Source organism: Rhea pennata, chromosome 23 (genome assembly GCF_028389875.1).
Source record: "Rhea pennata isolate bPtePen1 chromosome 23, bPtePen1.pri, whole genome shotgun sequence".
NCBI classification, from domain to species: domain Eukaryota; kingdom Metazoa; phylum Chordata; class Aves; order Rheiformes; family Rheidae; genus Rhea; species Rhea pennata.
The window spans coordinates 105759-127558 of NC_084685.1; positions in this window are offsets into that span (position 1 = coordinate 105759).

The following is a 21800-nucleotide window of genomic DNA, read 5'->3' on the forward strand; positions in this document are numbered from 1 at the left end:
CCAGCTGAGATGGGCTTTGCCTAAGAGTCAGGGAAGTGGCGAGCGGAACAAGGGATGTGCTGCACAGCTTCCCTCGCAGGCAGATTCCCTCCTGGGGCGCTTACTTCTCTTGCCTTAGTGCCCTGCTTTGTTTGGAGGCTGTTTGCGGACAGCAGCACACACAGCGGGAAGGTGCGCGCTGGCCAGCTCCAAGTCTCGGCACATAGAAGCGCAAGCCAGGCACCTGCTCGCGCTTTGTCCCGGGCATGGGAAGCAGCATGCTGCGTGCCCAGAGTACTTCTCGCACTGTCCTGCCTGCCTCGGGGCTGCTTCTGAGCACGGAGGCACGCCTACAAGCAAGCTGAGATGGGCTTTGCCTAAGAGTGAGGGAAGTGGCGAGCGGAACAAGGGATGTGCTGCACAGCTTCCCTCGCAGGCAGATTCCCTCCTGGGGTGCTTAGTTCTCTTGCCTTAGTGCCCTGCTTTGTTTGGAGGCTGTTTACAGGCAGCAGCACACACAGCGGGAAGGTGCGCGCTGGCCAGCTCCAAGTCTCGGCACATAGAAGGGCAACCCAGGCACCTGCTCGCAGTTTGACCCGGGCATGGGAAGCAGCATGCTGCGTGCCCAGAAGACATCCCGCACTGTCCTGCCTGCCACGGGGCTGCTTCTGAGCACGGAGGCACGCCTACAAGCCAGCTGAGATGGGCTTTGCCTAAGAGTCAGGGAAGTGGCGAGCGGAACAAGGGATGTGCTGCACAGGTTCCCTCTTAGGCAGATTCCCTCCTGGGGTGCTTAGTTCTCTTGCCTTAGTGCCCTGCTTTGTTTGGAGGCTGTTTGCAGGCAGCAGCACACACAGCGGGAAGGTGCGCGCTGGCCAGCTCCAAGTCTCGGCACATAGAAGCGCAAGCGAGTCGCCTGCTCGCGCTTTGTCCCGGGCATGGGAAGCAGCATGCTGCGTGCCCAGATTACTTCTCGCACTGTCCTGCCTGCCACGGGGCTGCTTCTGAGCACGGAGGCACGCCTACAAGCCAGCTGAGATGGGCTTTGCCTAAGAGTGAGGGAAGTGGCGAGCGGAACAAAGGATGTGCTGCACAGGTTCCCTCGCAGACAGATTCCCTCCTGGGGCGCTTACTTCTCTTGCCTTAGTGCCCTGCTTTGTTTGGAGGCTGTTTGCGGGCAGCAGCACACACAGCGGGAAGGTGCGCGCTGGCCAGCTCCAAGTCTCGGCACATAGAAGGGCAACCCAGGCACCTGCTCGCGCTTTGTCCCGGGCATGGGAAGCAGCATGCTGCGTGCCCAGAGTACTTCTCGCAGTGTCCTGCCTGCCACGGGGCTGCTTCTGAGCACGGAGGCACGCCTACAAGCCAGCTGAGATGGGCTTTGCCTAAGAGTCAGGGAAGTGGCGAGCGGAACAAGGGATGTGCTGCACAGGTTCCCTCTTAGGCAGATTCCCTCCTGGGGTGCTTAGTTCTCTTGCCTTAGTGCCCTGCTTTGTTTGGAGGCTGTTTGCAGGCAGCAGCACACACAGCGGGAAGGTGCGTGCTGGCCAGCTCCAAGTCTCTGCACATAGAAGCGCAAGCGAGGCACCTGCTCGCGCTTTGTCCCGGGCATGGGAAGCAGCATGCTGTGTGCCCAGATTACTTCTCGCACTGTCCTGCCTGCCACGGGGCTGCTTCTGAGCACGGAGGCACGCCTACAAGCCAGCTGAGATGGGCTTTGCCTAAGAGTCAGGGAAGTTGCGAGCGGAACAAGGGATGTGCTGCACAGCTTCCCTCTTAGGCAGATTCCCTCCTGGGGCGCTTACTTCTCTTGCCTTAGTGCCCTGCTTTGTTTGGAGGCTGTTTGCAGGCAGCAGCACACACAGCGGGAAGGTGCGCACTGGCCAGCTCCAAGTCTCGGCACATAGAAGCGCAAGCGAGTCGCCTGCTCGCGCTTTGTCCCGGGCATGGGAAGCAGCATGCTGCGTGCCCAGATTACTTCTCGCACTGTCCTGCCTGCCACGGGGCTGCTTCTGAGCACGGAGGCACGCCTACAAGCCAGCTGAGATGGGCTTTGCCTAAGAGTCAGGGAAGTGGCGAGCGGAACAAGGGATGTGCTGCACAGGTTCCCTCTTAGGCAGATTCCCTAATGGGGTGCTTAGTTCTCTTGCCTTAGTGCCCTGCTTTGTTTGGAGGCTGTTTGCAGGCAGCAGCACACACAGCGGGAAGGTGCGCGCTGGCCAGCTCCAAGTCTCGGCACATAGAAGCGCAAGCGAGGCACCTGCTCGCGCTTTGTCCCGGGCATGGGAAGCAGCATGCTGCGTGCCCAGAAGACATCCCGCACTGTCCTGCCTGCCACGGGGCTGCTTCTGAGCACGGAGGCACGCCTACAAGCCAGCTGAGATGGGCTTTGCCTAAGAGTCAGGGAAGTGGCGAGCGGAACAAAGGATGTGCTGCACAGCTTCCCTCGCAGGCAGATTCCCTCCTGGGGCGCTTGCTTCTCTTGCCTTAGTGCCCTGCTTTGTTTGGAGGCTGTTTGCGGGCAGCAGCACACACAGCGGGAAGGTGCGCGCTGGCCAGCTCCAAGTCTCGGCACATAGAAGGGCAACCCAGGCACCTGCTCGCGCTTTGTCCTGGGCATGGGAAGCAGCATGCTGCGTGCCCAGAGTACTTCTCGCACTGTCCTGCCTGCCACGGGGCTGCTTCTGAGCACGGAGGCACGCCTACAAGCCAGCTGAGATGGGCTTTGCCTAAGAGTCAGGGAAGTGGCGAGCGGAACAAGGGATGTGCTGCACAGGTTCCCTCGCAGGCAGATTCCCTCCTGGGGTGCTTACTTCTCTTGCCTTAGTGCCCTGCTTTGTTTGGAGGCTGTTTGCGGACAGCAGCACACACAGCGGGAAGGTGCGCGCTGGCCAGCTCCAAGTCTCGGCAAATAGAAGGGCAACCCAGGCACCTGCTCGCGGTTTGTCCCGGGCATGGGAAGCAGCATGCTGCGTGCCCAGATTACTTCTCGCACTGTCCTGCCTGCCTCGGGGCTGCTTCTGAGCACGGAGGCACACCTACAAGCCAGCTGAGATGGGCTTTGCCTAAGAGTCAGGGAAGTGGCGAGCAGAACAGAGGATGTGCTGCACAGCTTCCCTCTTAGGCAGATTCCCTCCTGGGGCGCTTGCTTCTCCTGCCTTAGTGCCCTGCTTTGTTTGGAGGCTGTTTGCGGGCAGCAGCACACACAGCGGGAAGGTGCGCGCTGGCCAGCTCCAAGTCTCGGCACATAGAAGCGCAAGCCAGGCAACTGCTCGCGGTTTGTCCCGGGCATGGGAAGCAGCATGCTGCGTGCCCAGAAGACATCCCGCACTGTCCTGCCTGCCACGGAGCTGCTTCTGAGCATGGAGGCACGCCTACAAGCCAGCTGAGATGGGCTTTGCCTAAGAGTGAGGGAAGTGGCGAGCGGAACAAGGGATGTGCTGCACAGCTTCCCTCTTAGGCAGATTCCCTCCTGGGGCGCTTACTTCTCTTGCCTTAGTGCCCTGCTTTGTTTGGAGGCTGTTTGCGGACAGCAGCACACACAGCGGGAAGGTGCGCGCTGGCCAGCTCCAAGTCTCGGCACATAGAAGCGCAAGCCAGGCACCTGCTCGCGGTTTGTCCCGGGCATGGGAAGCAGCATGCTGCGTGCCCAGAAGACATCCCGCACTGTCCTGCCTGCCACGGGGCTGCTTCTGAGCACGGAGGCACGCCTACAAGCCAGCTGAGATGGGCTTTGCCTAAGAGTCAGGGAAGTGGCGAGCGGAACAAGGGATGTGCTGCACAGCTTCCCTCTTAGGCAGATTCCCTCCTGGGGCGCTTAGTTCTCTTGCCTTAGTGCCCTGCTTTGTTTGGAGGCTGTTTGCAGGCAGCAGCACAGACAGTGGGAAGGTGCGCGCTGGCCAGCTCCAAGTCTCGGCAAATAGAAGGGCAACCCAGGCACCTGCTCGCAATTTGTCCCGGGCATGGGAAGCAGCATGCTGCGTGCCCAGAGTACTTCTCGCACTGTCCTGCCTGCCACGGGGCTGCTTCTGAGCACGGAGGCACGCCTACAAGCCAGCTGAGATGGGCTTTGCCTAAGAGTCAGGGAAGTGGCGAGCGGAACAAGGGATGTGCTGCACAGCTTCCCTCTTAGGCAGATTCCCTCCTGGGGCGCTTAGTTCTCTTGCCTTAGTGCCCTGCTTTGTTTGGAGGCTGTTTGCAGGCAGCAGCACAGACAGTGGGAAGGTGCGCGCTGGCCAGCTCCAAGTCTCGGCAAATAGAAGGGCAACCCAGGCACCTGCTCGCAATTTGTCCCGGGCATGGGAAGCAGCATGCTGCGTGCCCAGAGTACTTCTCGCACTGTCCTGCCTGCCACGGGGCTGCTTCTGAGCACGGAGGCACGCCTACAAGCCAGCTGAGATGGGCTTTGCCTAAGAGTCAGGGAAGTGGCGAGCGGAACAAGGGATGTGCTGCACAGCTTCCCTCTTAGGCAGATTCCCTCCTGGGGCGCTTAGTTCTCTTGCCTTAGTGCCCTGCTTTGTTTGGAGGCTGTTTGCAGGCAGCAGCACAGACAGTGGGAAGGTGCGCGCTGGCCAGCTCCAAGTCTCGGCAAATAGAAGGGCAACCCAGGCACCTGCTCGCAATTTGTCCCGGGCATGGGAAGCAGCATGCTGCGTGCCCAGAGTACTTCTCGCACTGTCCTGCCTGCCACGGGGCTGCTTCTGAGCACGGAGGCACGCCTACAAGCCAGCTGAGATGGGCTTTGCCTAAGAGTCAGGGAAGTGGCGAGCGGAACAAGGGATGTGCTGCACAGGTTCCCTCGCAGGCAGATTCCCTCCTGGGGCGCTTGCTTCTCTTGCCTTAGTGCCCTGCTTTGTTTGGAGGCTGTTTGCGGGCAGCAGCACACACAGCGGGAAGGTGCGCGCTGGCCAGCTCCAAGTCTCGGCACATAGAAGCGCAACCCAGGCACCTGCTCGCAGTTTGACCCGGGCATGGGAAGCAGCATGCTGCGTGCCCAGAGTACTTCTCGCACTGTCCTGCCTGCCACGGGGCTGCTTCTGAGCACGGAGGCACGCCTACAAGCCAGCTGAGATGGGCTTTGCCTAAGAGTCAGGGAAGTGGCGAGCGGAACAAGGGATGTGCTGCACAGCTTCCCTCGCAGGCAGATTCCCTCCTGGGGCTCTTAGTTCTCTTGCCTTAGTGCCCTGCTTTGTTTGGAGGCTGTTTGCGGACAGCAGCACACACAGCGGGAAGGTGCGCGCTGGCCAGCTCCAAGTCTCGGCACATAGAAGCGGAAGCGATGCACCTGCTCGCGCTTTGTCCCGGGCATGGGAAGCAGCATGCTGCGTGCCCAGAGTACTTCTCGCACTGTCCTGCCTGCCTCGGGGCTGCTTCTGAGCACGGAGGCACGCCTACAAGCCAGCTGAGATGGGCTTTGCCTAAGAGTGAGGGAAGTGGCGAGCAGAACAAGGGATGTGCTGCACAGCTTCCCTCTTAGGCAGATTCCCTCCTGGGGCTCCTAGTTCTCTTGCCTTAGTGCCCTGCTTTGTTTGGAGGCTGTTTGCGGACAGCAGCACACACAGCGGGAAGGTGCGCGCTGGCCAGCTCCAAGTCTCGGCACATAGAAGCGCAACCCAGGCACCTGCTCGCGGTTTGTCCCGGGCATGGGAAGCAGCATGCTGCGTGCCCAGAAGACATTCCGCACTGTCCTGCCTGCCACGGGGCTGCTTCTGAGCACGGAGGCACGCCTACAAGCCAGCTGAGATGGGCTTTGCCTAAGAGTCAGGGAAGTGGTGAGCGGAACAAGGGATGTGCTGCACAGGTTCCCTCGCAGGCAGATTCCCTCCTGGGGTGCTTAGTTCTCTTGCCTTAGTGCCCTGCTTTGTTTGGAGGCTGTTTGCGGACAGCAGCACACACAGCGGGAAGGTGCGCGCTGGCCAGCTCCAAGTCTCGGCACATAGAAGCGCAAGCGAGGCACCTGCTCGCGCTTTGTCCCGGGCATGGGAAGCAGCATGCTGCGTGCCCAGAAGACATCCCGCACTGTCCTGCCTGCCACGGGGCTGCTTCTGAGCACGGAGGCACGCCTACAAGCCAGCTGAGATGGGCTTTGCCTAAGAGTCAGGGAAGTGGCGAGCGGAACAAAGGATGTGCTGCACAGGTTCCCTCGCAGGCAGATTCCCTCCTGGGGCGCTTGCTTCTCTTGCCTTAGTGCCCTGCTTTGTTTGGAGGCTGTTTGCGGGCAGCAGCACACACAGCGGGAAGGTGCGCGCTGGCCAGCTCCAAGTCTCGGCAAATAGAAGGGCAACCCAGGCACCTGCTCGCGGTTTGTCCCGGGCATGGGAAGCAGCATGCTGCGTGCCCAGAGTACTTCTCGCAGTGTCCTGCCTTCCTCGGGGCTGCTTCTGAGCACGGAGGCACACCTACAAGCCAGCTGAGATGGGCTTTGCCTAAGAGTCAGGGAAGTGGCGAGCAGAACAGAGGATGTGCTGCACAGCTTCCCTCTTAGGCAGATTCCCTCCTGGGGCGCTTGCTTCTCTTGCCTTAGTGCCCTGCTTTGTTTGGAGGCTGTTTGCGGGCAGCAGCACACACAGCGGGAAGGTGCGCGCTGGCCAGCTCCAAGTCTCGGCACATAGAAGGGCAAGCCAGGCACCTGCTAGCAGTTTGACCCGGGCATGGGAAGCAGCATGCTGCGTGCCCAGAGTACTTCTCGCACTGTCCTGCCTGCCACGGGGCTGCTTCTGAACACGGAGGCACGCCTACAAGCCAGCTGAGATGGGCTTTGCCTAAGAGTCAGGGAAGTGGCGAGCGGAACAAGGGATGTGCTGCACAGGTTCCCTCTTAGGCAGATTCCCTCCTGGGGCGCTTACTTCTCTTGCCTTAGTGCCCTGCTTTGTTTGGAGGCTGTTTGCGGACAGCAGCACACACAGCGGGAAGGTGCGCGCTGGCCAGCTCCAAGTCTCGGCACATAGAAGCGCAAGCCAGGCAACTGCTCGCGGTTTGTCCCGGGCATGGGAAGCAGCATGCTGCGTGCCCAGAAGACATCCCGCACTGTCCTGCCTGCCACGGGGCTGCTTCTGAGCATGGAGGCACGCCTACAAGCCAGCTGAGATGGGCTTTGCCTAAGAGTGAGGGAAGTGGCGAGCGGAACAAGGGATGTGCTGCACAGCTTCCCTCTTAGGCAGATTCCCTCCTGGGGCGCTTACTTCTCTTGCCTTAGTGCCCTGCTTTGTTTGGAGGCTGTTTGCGGACAGCAGCACACACAGCGGGAAGGTGCGCGCTGGCCAGCTCCAAGTCTCGGCACATAGAAGCGCAAGCCAGGCACCTGCTCGCGGTTTGTCCCGGGCATGGGAAGCAGCATGCTGCGTGCCCAGAAGACATCCCGCACTGTCCTGCCTGCCACGGGGCTGCTTCTGAGCACGGAGGCACGCCTACAAGCCAGCTGAGATGGGCTTTGCCTAAGAGTCAGGGAAGTGGCGAGCGGAACAAGGGATGTGCTGCACAGCTTCCCTCTTAGGCAGATTCCCTCCTGGGGCGCTTAGTTCTCTTGCCTTAGTGCCCTGCTTTGTTTGGAGGCTGTTTGCAGGCAGCAGCACAGACAGTGGGAAGGTGCGCGCTGGCCAGCTCCAAGTCTCGGCAAATAGAAGGGCAACCCAGGCACCTGCTCGCAATTTGTCCCGGGCATGGGAAGCAGCATGCTGCGTGCCCAGAGTACTTCTCGCACTGTCCTGCCTGCCACGGGGCTGCTTCTGAGCACGGAGGCACGCCTACAAGCCAGCTGAGATGGGCTTTGCCTAAGAGTCAGGGAAGTGGCGAGCGGAACAAGGGATGTGCTGCACAGGTTCCCTCTTAGGCAGATTCCCTCCTGGGGCGCTTGCTTCTCTTGCCTTAGTGCCCTGCTTTGTTTGGAGGCTGTTTGCGGACAGCAGCACACACAGCGGGAAGGTGCGCGCTGGCCAGCTCCAAGTCTCGGCACATAGAAGGGCAAGCCAGGCACCTGCTCGCGCTTTGTCCCGGGCATGGGAAGCAGCATGCTGCGTGCCCAGAGTACTTCTCGCAGTGTCCTGCCTGCCTCGGGGCTGCTTCTGAGCACGGAGGCACGCCTACAAGCCAGCTGAGATGGGCTTTGCCTAAGAGTCAGGGAAGTGGCGAGCAGAACAAGGGATGTGCTGCACAGGTTCCCTCTTAGGCAGATTCCCTCCTGGGGCGCTTGCTTCTCTTGCCTTAGTGCCCTGCTTTGTTTGGAGGCTGTTTGCGGGCAGCAGCACACACAGCGGGAAGGTGCGCGCTGGCCAGCTCCAAGTCTCGGCACATAGAAGCGCAACCCAGGCACCTGCTCGCAGTTTGACCCGGGCATGGGAAGCAGCATGCTGCGTGCCCAGAGTACTTCTCGCACTGTCCTGCCTGCCACGGGGCTGCTTCTGAGCACGGAGGCACACCTACAAGCCAGCTGAGATGGGCTTTGCCTAAGAGTCAGGGAAGTGGCGAGCGGAACAAGGGATGTGCTGCACAGGTTCCCTCTTAGGCAGATTCCCTCCTGGGGTGCTTAGTTCTCTTGCCTTAGTGTCCTGCTTTGTTTGGAGGCTGTTTGCGGACAGCAGCACACACAGCGGGAAGGTGCGCGCTGGCCAGCTCCAAGTCTCGGCACATAGAAGCGCAAGCGAGTCGCCTGCTCGCGCTTTGTCCCGGGCATGGGAAGCAGCATGCTGCGTGACCAGATTACTTCTCGCACTGTCCTGCCTGCCACGGGGCTGCTTCTGAGCACGGAGGCACACCTACAAGCAAGCTGAGATGGGCTTTGCCTAAGAGTCAGGGAAGTGGCGAGCGGAACAAGGGATGTGCTGCACAGCTTCCCTCGCAGGCAGATTCCCTCCTGGGGCTCTTAGTTCTCTTGCCTTAGTGCCCTGCTTTGTTTGGAGGCTGTTTGCAGGCAGCAGCACACACAGCGGGAAGGTGCGCGCTGGCCAGCTCCAAGTCTCGGCACATAGAAGGGCAAGCCAGGCACCTGCTCGCAGTTTGACCCGGGCATGGGAAGCAGCATGCTGCGTGCCCAGAGTACTTCTCGCACTGTCCTGCCTGCCACGGGGCTGCTTCTGAGCACGGAGGCACGCCTACAAGCCAGCTGAGATGGGCTTTGCCTAAGAGTGAGGGAAGTGGCGAGCGGAACAAGGGATGTGCTGCACAGGTTCCCTCTTAGGCAGATTCCCTCCTGGGGCTCTTAGTTCTCTTGCCTTAGTGCCCTGCTTTGTTTGGAGGCTGTTTGCGGACAGCAGCACACACAGCGGGAAGGTGCGCGCTGGCCAGCTCCAAGTCTCGGCACATAGAAGCGCAAGCCAGGCAACTGCTCGCGGTTTGTCCCGGGCATGGGAAGCAGCATGCTGCGTGCCCAGAAGACATCCCGCACTGTCCTGCCTGCCACGGGGCTGCTTCTGAGCACGGAGGCACGCCTACAAGCCAGCTGAGATGGGCTTTGCCTAAGAGTGAGGGAAGTGGCGAGCGGAACAAGGGATGTGCTGCACAGCTTCCCTCGCAGGCAGATTCCCTCCTGGGGCTCTTAGTTCTCTTGCCTTAGTGCCCTGCTTTGTTTGGAGGCTGTTTGCGGACAGCAGCACACACAGCGGGAAGGTGCGCGCTGGCCAGCTCCAAGTCTCGGCACATAGAAGCGGAAGCGATGCACCTGCTCGCGCTTTGTCCCGGGCATGGGAAGCAGCATGCTGCGTGCCCAGAGTACTTCTCGCAGTGTCCTGCCTGCCACGGGGCTGCTTCTGAGCACGGAGGCACGCCTACAAGCCAGCTGAGATGGGCTTTGCCTAAGAGTCAGGGAAGTGGCGAGCGGAACAGAGGATGTGCTGCACAGCTTCCCTCTTAGGCAGATTCCCTCCTGGGGCGCTTGCTTCTCTTGCCTTAGTGCCCTGCTTTGTTTGGAGGCTGTTTGCAGGCAGCAGCACACACAGCGGGAAGGTGCGCGCTGGCCAGCTCCAAGTCTCTGCACATAGAAGCGGAAGCGATGCACCTGCTCGCGCCTTGTCCCGGGCATGGGAAGCAGCATGCTGCGTGCCCAGATTACTTCTCGCACTGTCCTGCCTGCCTCGGGGCTGCTTCTGAGCACGGAGGCACGCCTACAAGCCAGCTGAGATGGGCTTTGCCTAAGAGTCAGGGAAGTGGCGAGCGGAACAAGGGATGTGCTGCACAGCTTCCCTCGCAGGCAGATTCCCTCCTGGGGCGCTTACTTCTCTTGCCTTAGTGCCCTGCTTTGTTTGGAGGCTGTTTGCGGACAGCAGCACACACAGCGGGAAGGTGCGCACTGGCCAGCTCCAAGTCTCGGCACATAGAAGCGCAAGCGAGTCGCCTGCTCGCGCTTTGTCCCGGGCATGGGAAGCAGCATGCTGCGTGCCCAGATTACTTCTCGCACTGTCCTGCCTGCCACGGGGCTGCTTCTGAGCACGGAGGCACGCCTACAAGCCAGCTGAGATGGGCTTTGCCTAAGAGTCAGGGAAGTGGCGAGCGGAAAAAGGGATGTGCTGCACAGCTTCCCTCTTAGGCAGATTCCCTCCTGGGGTGCTTAGTTCTCTTGCCTTAGTGTCCTGCTTTGTTTGGAGGCTGTTTGCAGGCAGCAGCACACACAGCGGGAAGGTGCGCGCTGGCCAGCTCCAAGTCTCGGCACATAGAAGCGCAACCCAGGCACCTGCTCGCGCTTTGTCCCGGGCATGGGAAGCAGCATGCTGCGTGCCCAGAGTGCTTCTCGCACTGTCCTGCCTGCCTCGGGGCTGCTTCTGAGCACGGAGGCACGCCTACAAGCCAGCTGAGATGGGCTTTGCCTAAGAGTCAGGGAAGTGGAGAGCGGAAGAAGGGATGTGCTGCACAGGTTCCCTCGCAGGCAGATTCCCTCCTGGGGTGCTTACTTCTCTTGCCTTAGTGCCCTGCTTTGTTTGGAGGCTGTTTGCGGACAGCAGCACACACAGCGGGAAGGTGCGCGCTGGCCAGCTCCAAGTCTCGGCAAATAGAAGGGCAACCCAGGCACCTGCTCGCGGTTTGTCCCGGGCATGGGAAGCAGCATGCTGCGTGCCCAGAGTACTTCTCGCACTGTCCTGCCTGCCTCGGGGCTGCTTCTGAGCACGGAGGCACGCCTACAAGCCAGCTGAGATGGGCTTTGCCTAAGAGTCAGGGAAGTGGCGAGCAGAACAGAGGATGTGCTGCACAGCTTCCCTCTTAGGCAGATTCCCTCCTGGGGCGCTTGCTTCTCTTGCCTTAGTGCCCTGCTTTGTTTGGAGGCTGTTTGCGGGCAGCAGCACACACAGCGGGAAGGTGCGCGCTGGCCAGCTCCAAGTCTCGGCAAATAGAAGGGCAACCCAGGCACCTGCTCGCGGTTTGTCCCGGGCATGGGAAGCAGCATGCTGCGTGCCCAGATTACTTCTCGCACTGTCCTGCCTGCCACGGGGCTGCTTCTGAGCACGGAGGCACGCCTACAAGCCAGCTGAGATGGGCTTTGCCTAAGAGTCAGGGAAGTGGCGAGCAGAACAGAGGATGTGCTGCACAGCTTCCCTCTTAGGCAGATTCCCTCCTGGGGCGCTTGCTTCTCTTGCCTTAGTGCCCTGCTTTGTTTGGAGGCTGTTTGCGGGCAGCAGCACACACAGCGGGAAGGTGCGCGCTGGCCAGCTCCAAGTCTCGGCACATAGAAGCGCAACCCAGGCACCTGCTCGCAGTTTGACCCGGGCATGGGAAGCAGCATGCTGCGTGCCCAGAGTACTTCTCGCACTGTCCTGCCTGCCACGGGGCTGCTTCTGAGCACGGAGGCACACCTACAAGCCAGCTGAGATGGGCTTTGCCTAAGAGTCAGGGAAGTGGCGAGCGGAACAAGGGATGTGCTGCACAGGTTCCCTCTTAGGCAGATTCCCTCCTGGGGTGCTTAGTTCTCTTGCCTTAGTGTCCTGCTTTGTTTGGAGGCTGTTTGCGGACAGCAGCACACACAGCGGGAAGGTGCGCGCTGGCCAGCTCCAAGTCTCGGCACATAGAAGCGCAAGCGAGTCGCCTGCTCGCGCTTTGTTCCGGGCATGGGAAGCAGCATGCTGCGTGCCCAGAAGACATCCCGCACTGTCCTGCCTGCCACGGGGCTGCTTCTGAGCACGGAGGCACGCCTACAAGCCAGCTGAGATGGGCTTTGCCTAAGAGTCAGGGAAGTGGCGAGCGGAACAAGGGATGTGCTGCACAGCTTCCCTCGCAGGCAGATTCCCTCCTGGGGCGCTTACTTCTCTTGCCTTAGTGCCCTGCTTTGTTTGGAGGCTGTTTGCGGACAGCAGCACACACAGCGGGAAGGTGCGCGCTGGCCAGCTCCAAGTCTCGGCACATAGAAGCGCAAGCCAGGCACCTGCTCGCGGTTTGTCCCGGGCATGGGAAGCAGCATGCTGCGTGCCCAGAAGACATCCCGCACTGTCCTGCCTGCCACGGGGCTGCTTCTGAGCACGGAGGCACGCCTACAAGCCAGCTGAGATGGGCTTTGCCTAAGAGTGAGGGAAGTGGCGAGCGGAACAAGGGATGTGCTGCACAGCTTCCCTCGCAGGCAGATTCCCACCTGGGGTGCTTAGTTCTCTTGCCTTAGTGCCCTGCTTTGTTTGGAGGCTGTTTGCAGGCAGCAGCACACACAGCGGGAAGGTGCGCGCTGGCCAGCTCCAAGTCTCGGCACATAGAAGCGGAAGCGATGCACCTGCTCGCGCTTTGTCCCGGGCATGGGAAGCAGCATGCTGCGTGCCCAGATTACTTCTCGCACTGTCCTGCCTGCCTCGGGGCTGCTTCTGAGCACGGAGGCACGCCTACAAGCCAGCTGAGATGGGCTTTGCCTAAGAGTCAGGGAAGTGGCGAGCGGAACAAGGGATGTGCTGCACAGCTTCCCTCGCAGGCAGATTCCCTCCTGGGGCGCTTACTTCTCTTGCCTTAGTGCCCTGCTTTGTTTGGAGGCTGTTTGCGGACAGCAGCACACACAGCGGGAAGGTGCGCGCTGGCCAGCTCCAAGTCTCGGCACATAGAAGCGCAAGCCAGGCACCTGCTATCAGTTTGTCCCGGGCATGGGAAGCAGCATGCTGCGTGCCCAGAGTACTTCTCGCACTGTCCTGCCTGCCTCGGGGCTGCTTCTGAGCACGGAGGCACGCCTACAAGCCAGCTGAGATGGGCTTTGCCTAAGAGTGAGGGAAGTGGCGAGCAGAACAAGGGATGTGCTGCACAGGTTCCCTCTTAGGCAGATTCCCTCCTGGGGTGCTTACTTCTCTTGCCTTAGTGCCCTGCTTTGTTTGGAGGCTGTTTGCGGACAGCAGCACACACAGCGGGAAGGTGCGCGCTGGCCAGCTCCAAGTCTCGGCACATAGAAGGGCAAGCCAGGCACCTGCTCGCAGTTTGTCCCGGGCATGGGAAGCAGCATGCTGCGTGCCCAGAAGACATCCCGCACTGTCCTGCCTGCCACGGGGCTGCTTCTGAGCACGGAGGCACGCCTACAAGCCAGCTGAGATGGGCTTTGCCTAAGAGTCAGGGAAGTGGCGAGCGGAACAAAGGATGTGCTGCACAGGTTCCCTCGCAGGCAGATTCCCTCCTGGGGCGCTTGCTTCTCTTGCCTTAGTGCCCTGCTTTGTTTGGAGGCTGTTTGCGGACAGCAGCACACACAGCGGGAAGGTGCGCGCTGGCCAGCTCCAAGTCTCGGCACATAGAAGGGCAATCCAGGCACCTGCTCGCGCTTTGTCCCGGGCATGGGAAGCAGCATGCTGCGTGCCCAGAGTACTTCTCGCACTGTCCTGCCTGCCACGGGGCTGCTTCTGAGCACGGAGGCACGCCTACAAGCCAGCTGAGATGGGCTTTGCCTAAGAGTCAGGGAAGTGGCGAGCGGAACAGAGGATGTGCTGCACAGCTTCCCTCTTAGGCAGATTCCCTCCTGGGGCGCTTGCTTCTCTTGCCTTAGTGCCCTGCTTTGTTTGGAGGCTGTTTGCAGGCAGCAGCACACACAGCGGGAAGGTGCGCGCTGGCCAGCTCCAAGTCTCTGCACATAGAAGCGGAAGCGATGCACCTGCTCGCGCTTTGTCCCGGGCATGGGAAGCAGCATGCTGCGTGCCCAGATTACTTCTCGCACTGTCCTGCCTGCCTCGGGGCTGCTTCTGAGCACGGAGGCACGCCTACAAGCCAGCTGAGATGGGCTTTGCCTAAGAGTCAGGGAAGTGGCGAGCGGAACAAGGGATGTGCTGCACAGCTTCCCTCGCAGGCAGATTCCCTCCTGGGGCGCTTACTTCTCTTGCCTTAGTGCCCTGCTTTGTTTGGAGGCTGTTTGCGGGCAGCAGCACACACAGCGGGAAGGTGCGCACTGGCCAGCTCCAAGTCTCGGCACATAGAAGCGCAAGCGAGTCGCCTGCTCGCGCTTTGTCCCGGGCATGGGAAGCAGCATGCTGCGTGCCCAGATTACTTCTCGCACTGTCCTGCCTGCCACGGGGCTGCTTCTGAGCACGGAGGCACGCCTACAAGCCAGCTGAGATGGGCTTTGCCTAAGAGTCAGGGAAGTGGCGAGCGGAAAAAGGGATGTGCTGCACAGCTTCCCTCTTAGGCAGATTCCCTCCTGGGGTGCTTAGTTCTCTTGCCTTAGTGTCCTGCTTTGTTTGGAGGCTGTTTGCAGGCAGCAGCACACACAGCGGGAAGGTGCGCGCTGGCCAGCTCCAAGTCTCGGCACATAGAAGCGCAAGCCAGGCACCTGCTATCAGTTTGTCCCGGGCATGGGAAGCAGCATGCTGCGTGCCCAGAGTACTTCTCGCACTGTCCTGCCTGCCTCGGGGCTGCTTCTGAGCACGGAGGCACGCCTACAAGCCAGCTGAGATGGGCTTTGCCTAAGAGTCAGGGAAGTGGCGAGCGGAACAAAGGATGTGCTGCACAGGTTCCCTCGCAGGCAGATTCCCTCCTGGGGCGCTTGCTTCTCTTGCCTTAGTGCCCTGCTTTGCTTGGAGGCTGTTTGCGGGCAGCAGCACACACAGCGGGAAGGTGCGCGCTGGCCAGCTCCAAGTCTTGGCACATAGAAGGGCAAGCCAGGCACCTGCTCGCGCTTTGTCCCGGGCATGGGAAGCAGCATGCTGCGTGCCCAGAGTACTTCTCGCAGTGTCCTGCCTGCCTCGGGGCTGCTTCTGAGCACGGAGGCACGCCTACAAGCCAGCTGAGATGGGCTTTGCCTAAGAGTCAGGGAAGTGGCGAGCAGAACAAGGGATGTGCTGCACAGGTTCCCTCTTAGGCAGATTCCCTCCTGGGGCGCTTACTTCTCTTGCCTTAGTGCCCTGCTTTGTTTGGAGGCTGTTTGCGGACAGCAGCACACACAGCGGGAAGGTGCGCGCTGGCCAGCTCCAAGTCTCGGCACATAGAAGGGCAACCCAGGCACCTGCTCGCAGTTTGTCCCGGGCATGGGAAGCAGCATGCTGCGTGCCCAGAAGACATCCCGCACTGTCCTGCCTGCCACGGGGCTGCTTCTGAGCACGGAGGCACGCCTACAAGCCAGCTGAGATGGGCTTTGCCTAAGAGTCAGGGAAGTGGCGAGCGGAACAAAGGATGTGCTGCACAGGTTCCCTCTTAGGCAGATTCCCTCCTGGGGCGCTTGCTTCTCTTGCCTTAGTGCCCTGCTTTGTTTGGAGGCTGTTTGCAGGCAGCAGCACACACAGCGGGAAGGTGCGCGCTGGCCAGCTCCAAGTCTCGGCACATAGAAGCGCAAGCGAGTCGCCTGCTCGCGCTTTGTCCCGGGCATGGGAAGCAGCATGCTGCGTGCCCAGATTACTTCTCGCACTGTCCTGCCTGCCACGGGGCTGCTTCTGAGCACGGAGGCACGCCTACAAGCCAGCTGAGATGGGCTTTGCCTAAGAGTCAGGGAAGTGGCGAGCGGAACAAAGGATGTGCTGCACAGCTTCCCTCGCAGGCAGATTCCCTCCTGGGGCGCTTGCTTCTCTTGCCTTAGTGCCCTGCTTTGTTTGGAGGCTGTTTGCGGACAGCAGCACACACAGCGGGAAGGTGCGCGCTGGCCAGCTCCAAGTCTCGGCACATAGAAGGGCAACCCAGGCACCTGCTCGCGCTTTGTCCCGGGCATGGGAAGCAGCATGCTGCGTGCCCAGAGTACTTCTCGCACTGTCCTGCCTGCCACGGGGCTGCTTCTGAGCACGGAGGCACGCCTACAAGCCAGCTGAGATGGGCTTTGCCTAAGAGTCAGGGAAGTGGCGAGCGGAACAGAGGATGTGCTGCACAGCTTCCCTCTTAGGCAGATTCCCTCCTGGGGCGCTTGCTTCTCTTGCCTTAGTGCCCTGCTTTGTTTGGAGGCTGTTTGCAGGCAGCAGCACACACAGCGGGAAGGAGCGCGCTGGCCAGCTCCAAGTCTCGGCACATAGAAGCGGAAGCGATGCACCTGCTCGCGCTTTGTCCCGGGCATGGGAAGCAGCATGCTGCGTGCCCAGATTACTTCTCGCACTGTCCTGCCTGCCTCGGGGCTGCTTCTGAGCACGGAGGCACGCCTACAAGCCAGCTGAGATGGGCTTTGCCTAAGAGTCAGGGAAGTGGCGAGCGGAACAAGGGATGTGCTGCACAGCTTCCCTCGCAGGCAGATTCCCTCCTGGGGCGCTTACTTCTCTTGCCTTAGTGCCCTGCTTTGTTTGGAGGCTGTTTGCGGGCAGCAGCACACACAGCGGGAAGGTGCGCGCTGGCCAGCTCCAAGTCTCGGCACATAGAAGCGCAAGCGAGTCGCCTGCTCGCGCTTTGTCCCGGGCATGGGAAGCAGCATGCTGCGTGCCCAGATTACTTCTCGCACTGTCCTGCCTGCCACGGGGCTGCTTCTGAGCACGGAGGCACGCCTACAAGCCAGCTGAGATGGGCTTTGCCTAAGAGTCAGGGAAGTGGCGAGCGGAAAAAGGGATGTGCTGCACAGCTTCCCTCTTAGGCAGATTCCCTCCTGGGGTGCTTAGTTCTCTTGCCTTAGTGTCCTGCTTTGTTTGGAGGCTGTTTGCAGGCAGCAGCACACACAGCGGGAAGGTGCGCGCTGGCCAGCTCCAAGTCTCGGCACATAGAAGCGCAAGCCAGGCACCTGCTATCAGCTTGTCCCGGGCATGGGAAGCAGCATGCTGCGTGCCCAGAGTACTTCTCGCACTGTCCTGCCTGCCTCGGGGCTGCTTCTGAGCACGGAGGCACGCCTACAAGCCAGCTGAGATGGGCTTTGCCTAAGAGTCAGGGAAGTGGCGAGCGGAACAAAGGATGTGCTGCACAGGTTCCCTCGCAGGCAGATTCCCTCCTGGGGCGCTTGCTTCTCTTGCCTTAGTGCCCTGCTTTGTTTGGAGGCTGTTTGCGGGCAGCAGCACACACAGCGGGAAGGTGCGCGCTGGCCAGCTCCAAGTCTTGGCACATAGAAGGGCAACCCAGGCACCTGCTCGCGCTTTGTCCCGGGCATGGGAAGCAGCATGCTGCGTGCCCAGAGTACTTCTCGCAGTGTCCTGCCTGCCTCGGGGCTGCTTCTGAGCACGGAGGCACGCCTACAAGCCAGCTGAGATGGGCTTTGCCTAAGAGTGAGGGAAGTGGCGAGCAGAACAAGGGATGTGCTGCACAGGTTCCCTCGCAGGCAGATTCCCTCCTGGGGCTCTTAGTTCTCTTGCCTTAGTGCCCTGCTTTGTTTGGAGGCTGTTTGCGGACAGCAGCACACACAGCGGGAAGGTGCGCGCTGGCCAGCTCCAAGTCTCGGCACATAGAAGGGCAACCCAGGCACCTGCTCGCAGTTTGTCCCGGGCATGGGAAGCAGCATGCTGCGTGCCCAGAAGACATCCCGCACTGTCCTGCCTGCCACGGGGCTGCTTCTGAGCACGGAGGCACGCCTACAAGCCAGCTGAGATGGGCTTTGCCTAAGAGTCAGGGAAGTGGCGAGCGGAACAAAGGATGTGCTGCACAGGTTCCCTCTTAGGCAGATTCCCTCCTGGGGCGCTTGCTTCTCTTGCCTTAGTGCCCTGCTTTGTTTGGAGGCTGTTTGCAGGCAGCAGCACACACAGCGGGAAGGTGCGCGCTGGCCAGCTCCAAGTCTCGGCACATAGAAGCGCAAGCGAGTCGCCTGCTCGCGCTTTGTCCCGGGCATGGGAAGCAGCATGCTGCGTGCCCAGATTACTTCTCGCACTGTCCTGCCTGCCACGGGGCTGCTTCTGAGCACGGAGGCACGCCTACAAGCCAGCTGAGATGGGCTTTGCCTAAGAGTCAGGGAAGTGGCGAGCGGAACAAGGGATGTGCTGCACAGCTTCCCTCTTAGGCAGATTCCCTCCTGGGGCTCTTAGTTCTCTTGCCTTAGTGCCCTGCTTTGTTTGGAGGCTGTTTGCGGACAGCAGCACACACAGCGGGAAGGTGCGCGCTGGCCAGCTCCAAGTCTCGGCACATAGAAGGGCAACCCAGGCACCTGCTCGCGCTTTGTCCCGGGCATGGGAAGCAGCATGCTGCGTGCCCAGAGTACTTCTCGCACTGTCCTGCCTGCCACGGGGCTGCTTCTGAGCACGGAGGCACGCCTACAAGCCAGCTGAGATGGGCTTTGCCTAAGAGTCAGGGAAGTGGCGAGCGGAACAGAGGATGTGCTGCACAGCTTCCCTCTTAGGCAGATTCCCTCCTGGGGCGCTTGCTTCTCTTGCCTTAGTGCCCTGCTTTGTTTGGAGGCTGTTTGCAGGCAGCAGCACACACAGCGGGAAGGTGCGCGCTGGCCAGCTCCAAGTCTCTGCACATAGAAGCGGAAGCGATGCACCTGCTCGCGCTTTGTCCCGGGCATGGGAAGCAGCATGCTGCGTGCCCAGATTACTTCTCGCACTGTCCTGCCTGCCACGGGGCTGCTTCTGAGCACGGAGGCACGCCTACAAGCCAGCTGAGATGGGCTTTGCCTAAGAGTCAGGGAAGTGGCGAGCGGAACAAGGGATGTGCTGCACAGCTTCCCTCTTAGGCAGATTCCCTCCTGGGGCTCTTAGTTCTCTTGCCTTAGTGCCCTGCTTTGTTTGGAGGCTGTTTGCGGACAGCAGCACACACAGCGGGAAGGTGCGCGCTGGCCAGCTCCAAGTCTCGGCACATAGAAGGGCAACCCAGGCACCTGCTCGCAGTTTGTCCCGGGCATGGGAAGCAGCATGCTGCGTGCCCAGATTACTTCTCGCTGTGTCCTGCCTGCCTCGGGGCTGCTTCTGAGCACGGAGGCACGCCTACAAGCCAGCTGAGATGGGCTTTGCCTAAGAGTCAGGGAAGTGGCGAGCGGAACAAGGGATGTGCTGCACAGGTTCCCTCTTAGGCAGATTCCCTCCTGGGGTGCTTAGTTCTCTTGCCTTAGTGCCCTGCTTTGTTTGGAGGCTGTTTGCGGACAGCAGCACACACAGCGGGAAGGTGCGCGCTGGCCAGCTCCAAGTCTCGGCACATAGAAGCGCAAGCGAGTCGCCTGCTCGCGCTTTGTTCCGGGCATGGGAAGCAGCATGCTGCGTGCCCAGAAGACATCCCGCACTGTCCTGCCTGCCACGGGGCTGCTTCTGAGCACGGAGGCACGCCTACAAGCCAGCTGAGATGGGCTTTGCCTAAGAGTCAGGGAAGTGGCGAGCGGAACAAGGGATGTGCTGCACAGCTTCCCTCTTAGGCAGATTCCCTCCTGGGGCACTTACTTCTCTTGCCTTAGTGCCCTGCTTTGTTTGGAGGCTGTTTGCGGACAGCAGCACACACAGCGGGAAGGTGCGCGCTGGCCAGCTCCAAGTCTCGGCACATAGAAGCGCAAGCCAGGCACCTGCTCGCGGTTTGTCCCGGGCATGGGAAGCAGCATGCTGCGTGCCCAGAAGACATCCCGCACTGTCCTGCCTGCCACGGGGCTGCTTCTGAGCACGGAGGCACGCCTACAAGCCAGCTGAGATGGGCTTTGCCTAAGAGTGAGGGAAGTGGCGAGCGGAACAAGGGATGTGCTGCACAGCTTCCCTCGCAGGCAGATTCCCACCTGGGGTGCTTAGTTCTCTTGCCTTAGTGCCCTGCTTTGTTTGGAGGCTGTTTGCAGGCAGCAGCACACACAGCGGGAAGGTGCGCGCTGGCCAGCTCCAAGTCTCTGCACATAGAAGCGGAAGCGATGCACCTGCTCGGGCTTTGTCCCGGGCATGGGAAGCAGCATGCTGCGTGCCCAGATTACTTCTCGCACTGTCCTGCCTGCCACGGGGCTGCTTCTGAGCACGGAGGCACGCCTACAAGCCAGCTGAGATGGGCTTTGCCTAAGAGTCAGGGAAGTGGCGAGCGGAACAAAGGATGTGCTGCACAGGTTCCCTCGCAGGCAGATTCCCTCCTGGGGCGCTTGCTTCTCTTGCCTTAGTGCCCTGCTTTGTTTGGAGGCTGTTTGCGGGCAGCAGCACACACAGCGGGAAGGTGCGCGCTGGCCAGCTCCAAGTCTCGGCACATAGAAGGGCAATCCAGGCACCTGCTCGCGCTTTGTCCCGGGCATGGGAAGCAGCATGCTGCGTGCCCAGAGTACTTCTCGCACTGTCCTGCCTGCCACGGGGCTGCTTCTGAGCACGGAGGCACGCCTACAAGCCAGCTGAGATGGGCTTTGCCTAAGAGTCAGGGAAGTGGCGAGCGGAACAGAGGATGTGCTGCACAGCTTCCCTCTTAGGCAGATTCCCTCCTGGGGCGCTTGCTTCTCTTGCCTTAGTGCCCTGCTTTGTTTGGAGGCTGTTTGCAGGCAGCAGCACACACAGCGGGAAGGTGCGCGCTGGCCAGCTCCAAGTCTCTGCACATAGAAGCGCAACCCAGGCACCTGCTCGCGCTTTGTCCCGGGCATGGGAAGCAGCATGCTGCGTGCCCAGATTACTTCTCGCACTGTCCTGCCTGCCTCGGGGCTGCTTCTGAGCACGGAGGCACGCCTACAAGCCAGCTGAGATGGGCTTTGCCTAAGAGTCAGGGAAGTGGCGAGCGGAACAAGGGATGTGCTGCACAGCTTCCCTCGCAGGCAGATTCCCTCCTGGGGCGCTTACTTCTCTTGCCTTAGTGCCCTGCTTTGTTTGGAGGCTGTTTGCGGGCAGCAGCACACACAGCGGGAAGGTGCGCACTGGCCAGCTCCAAGTCTCGGCACATAGAAGCGCAAGCGAGTCGCCTGCTCGCGCTTTGTCCCGGGCATGGGAAGCAGCATGCTGCGTGCCCAGATTACTTCTCGCACTGTCCTGCCTGCCACGGGGCTGCTTCTGAGCACGGAGGCACGCCTACAAGCCAGCTGAGATGGGCTTTGCCTAAGAGTCAGGGAAGTGGCGAGCGGAACAAGGGATGTGCTGCACAGCTTCCCTCTTAGGCAGATTCCCTCCTGGGGTGCTTAGTTCTCTTGCCTTAGTGTCCTGCTTTGTTTGGAGGCTGTTTGCAGGCAGCAGCACACACAGCGGGAAGGTGCGCGCTGGCCAGCTCCAAGTCTCGGCACATAGAAGCGCAAGCCAGGCACCTGCTATCAGTTTGTCCCGGGCATGGGAAGCAGCATGCTGCGTGCCCAGAGTACTTCTCGCACTGTCCTGCCTGCCTCGGGGCTGCTTCTGAGCACGGAGGCACGCCTACAAGCCAGCTGAGATGGGCTTTGCCTAAGAGTCAGGGAAGTGGCGAGCGGAACAAAGGATGTGCTGCACAGGTTCCCTCGCAGGCAGATTCCCTCCTGGGGCGCTTGCTTCTCTTGCCTTAGTGCCCTGCTTTGTTTGGAGGCTGTTTGCGGGCAGCAGCACACACAGCGGGAAGGTGCGCACTGGCCAGCTCCAAGTCTTGGCACATAGAAGGGCAACCCAGGCACCTGCTCGCGCTTTGTCCCGGGCATGGGAAGCAGCATGCTGTGTGCCCAGAGTACTTCTCGCACTGTCCTGCCT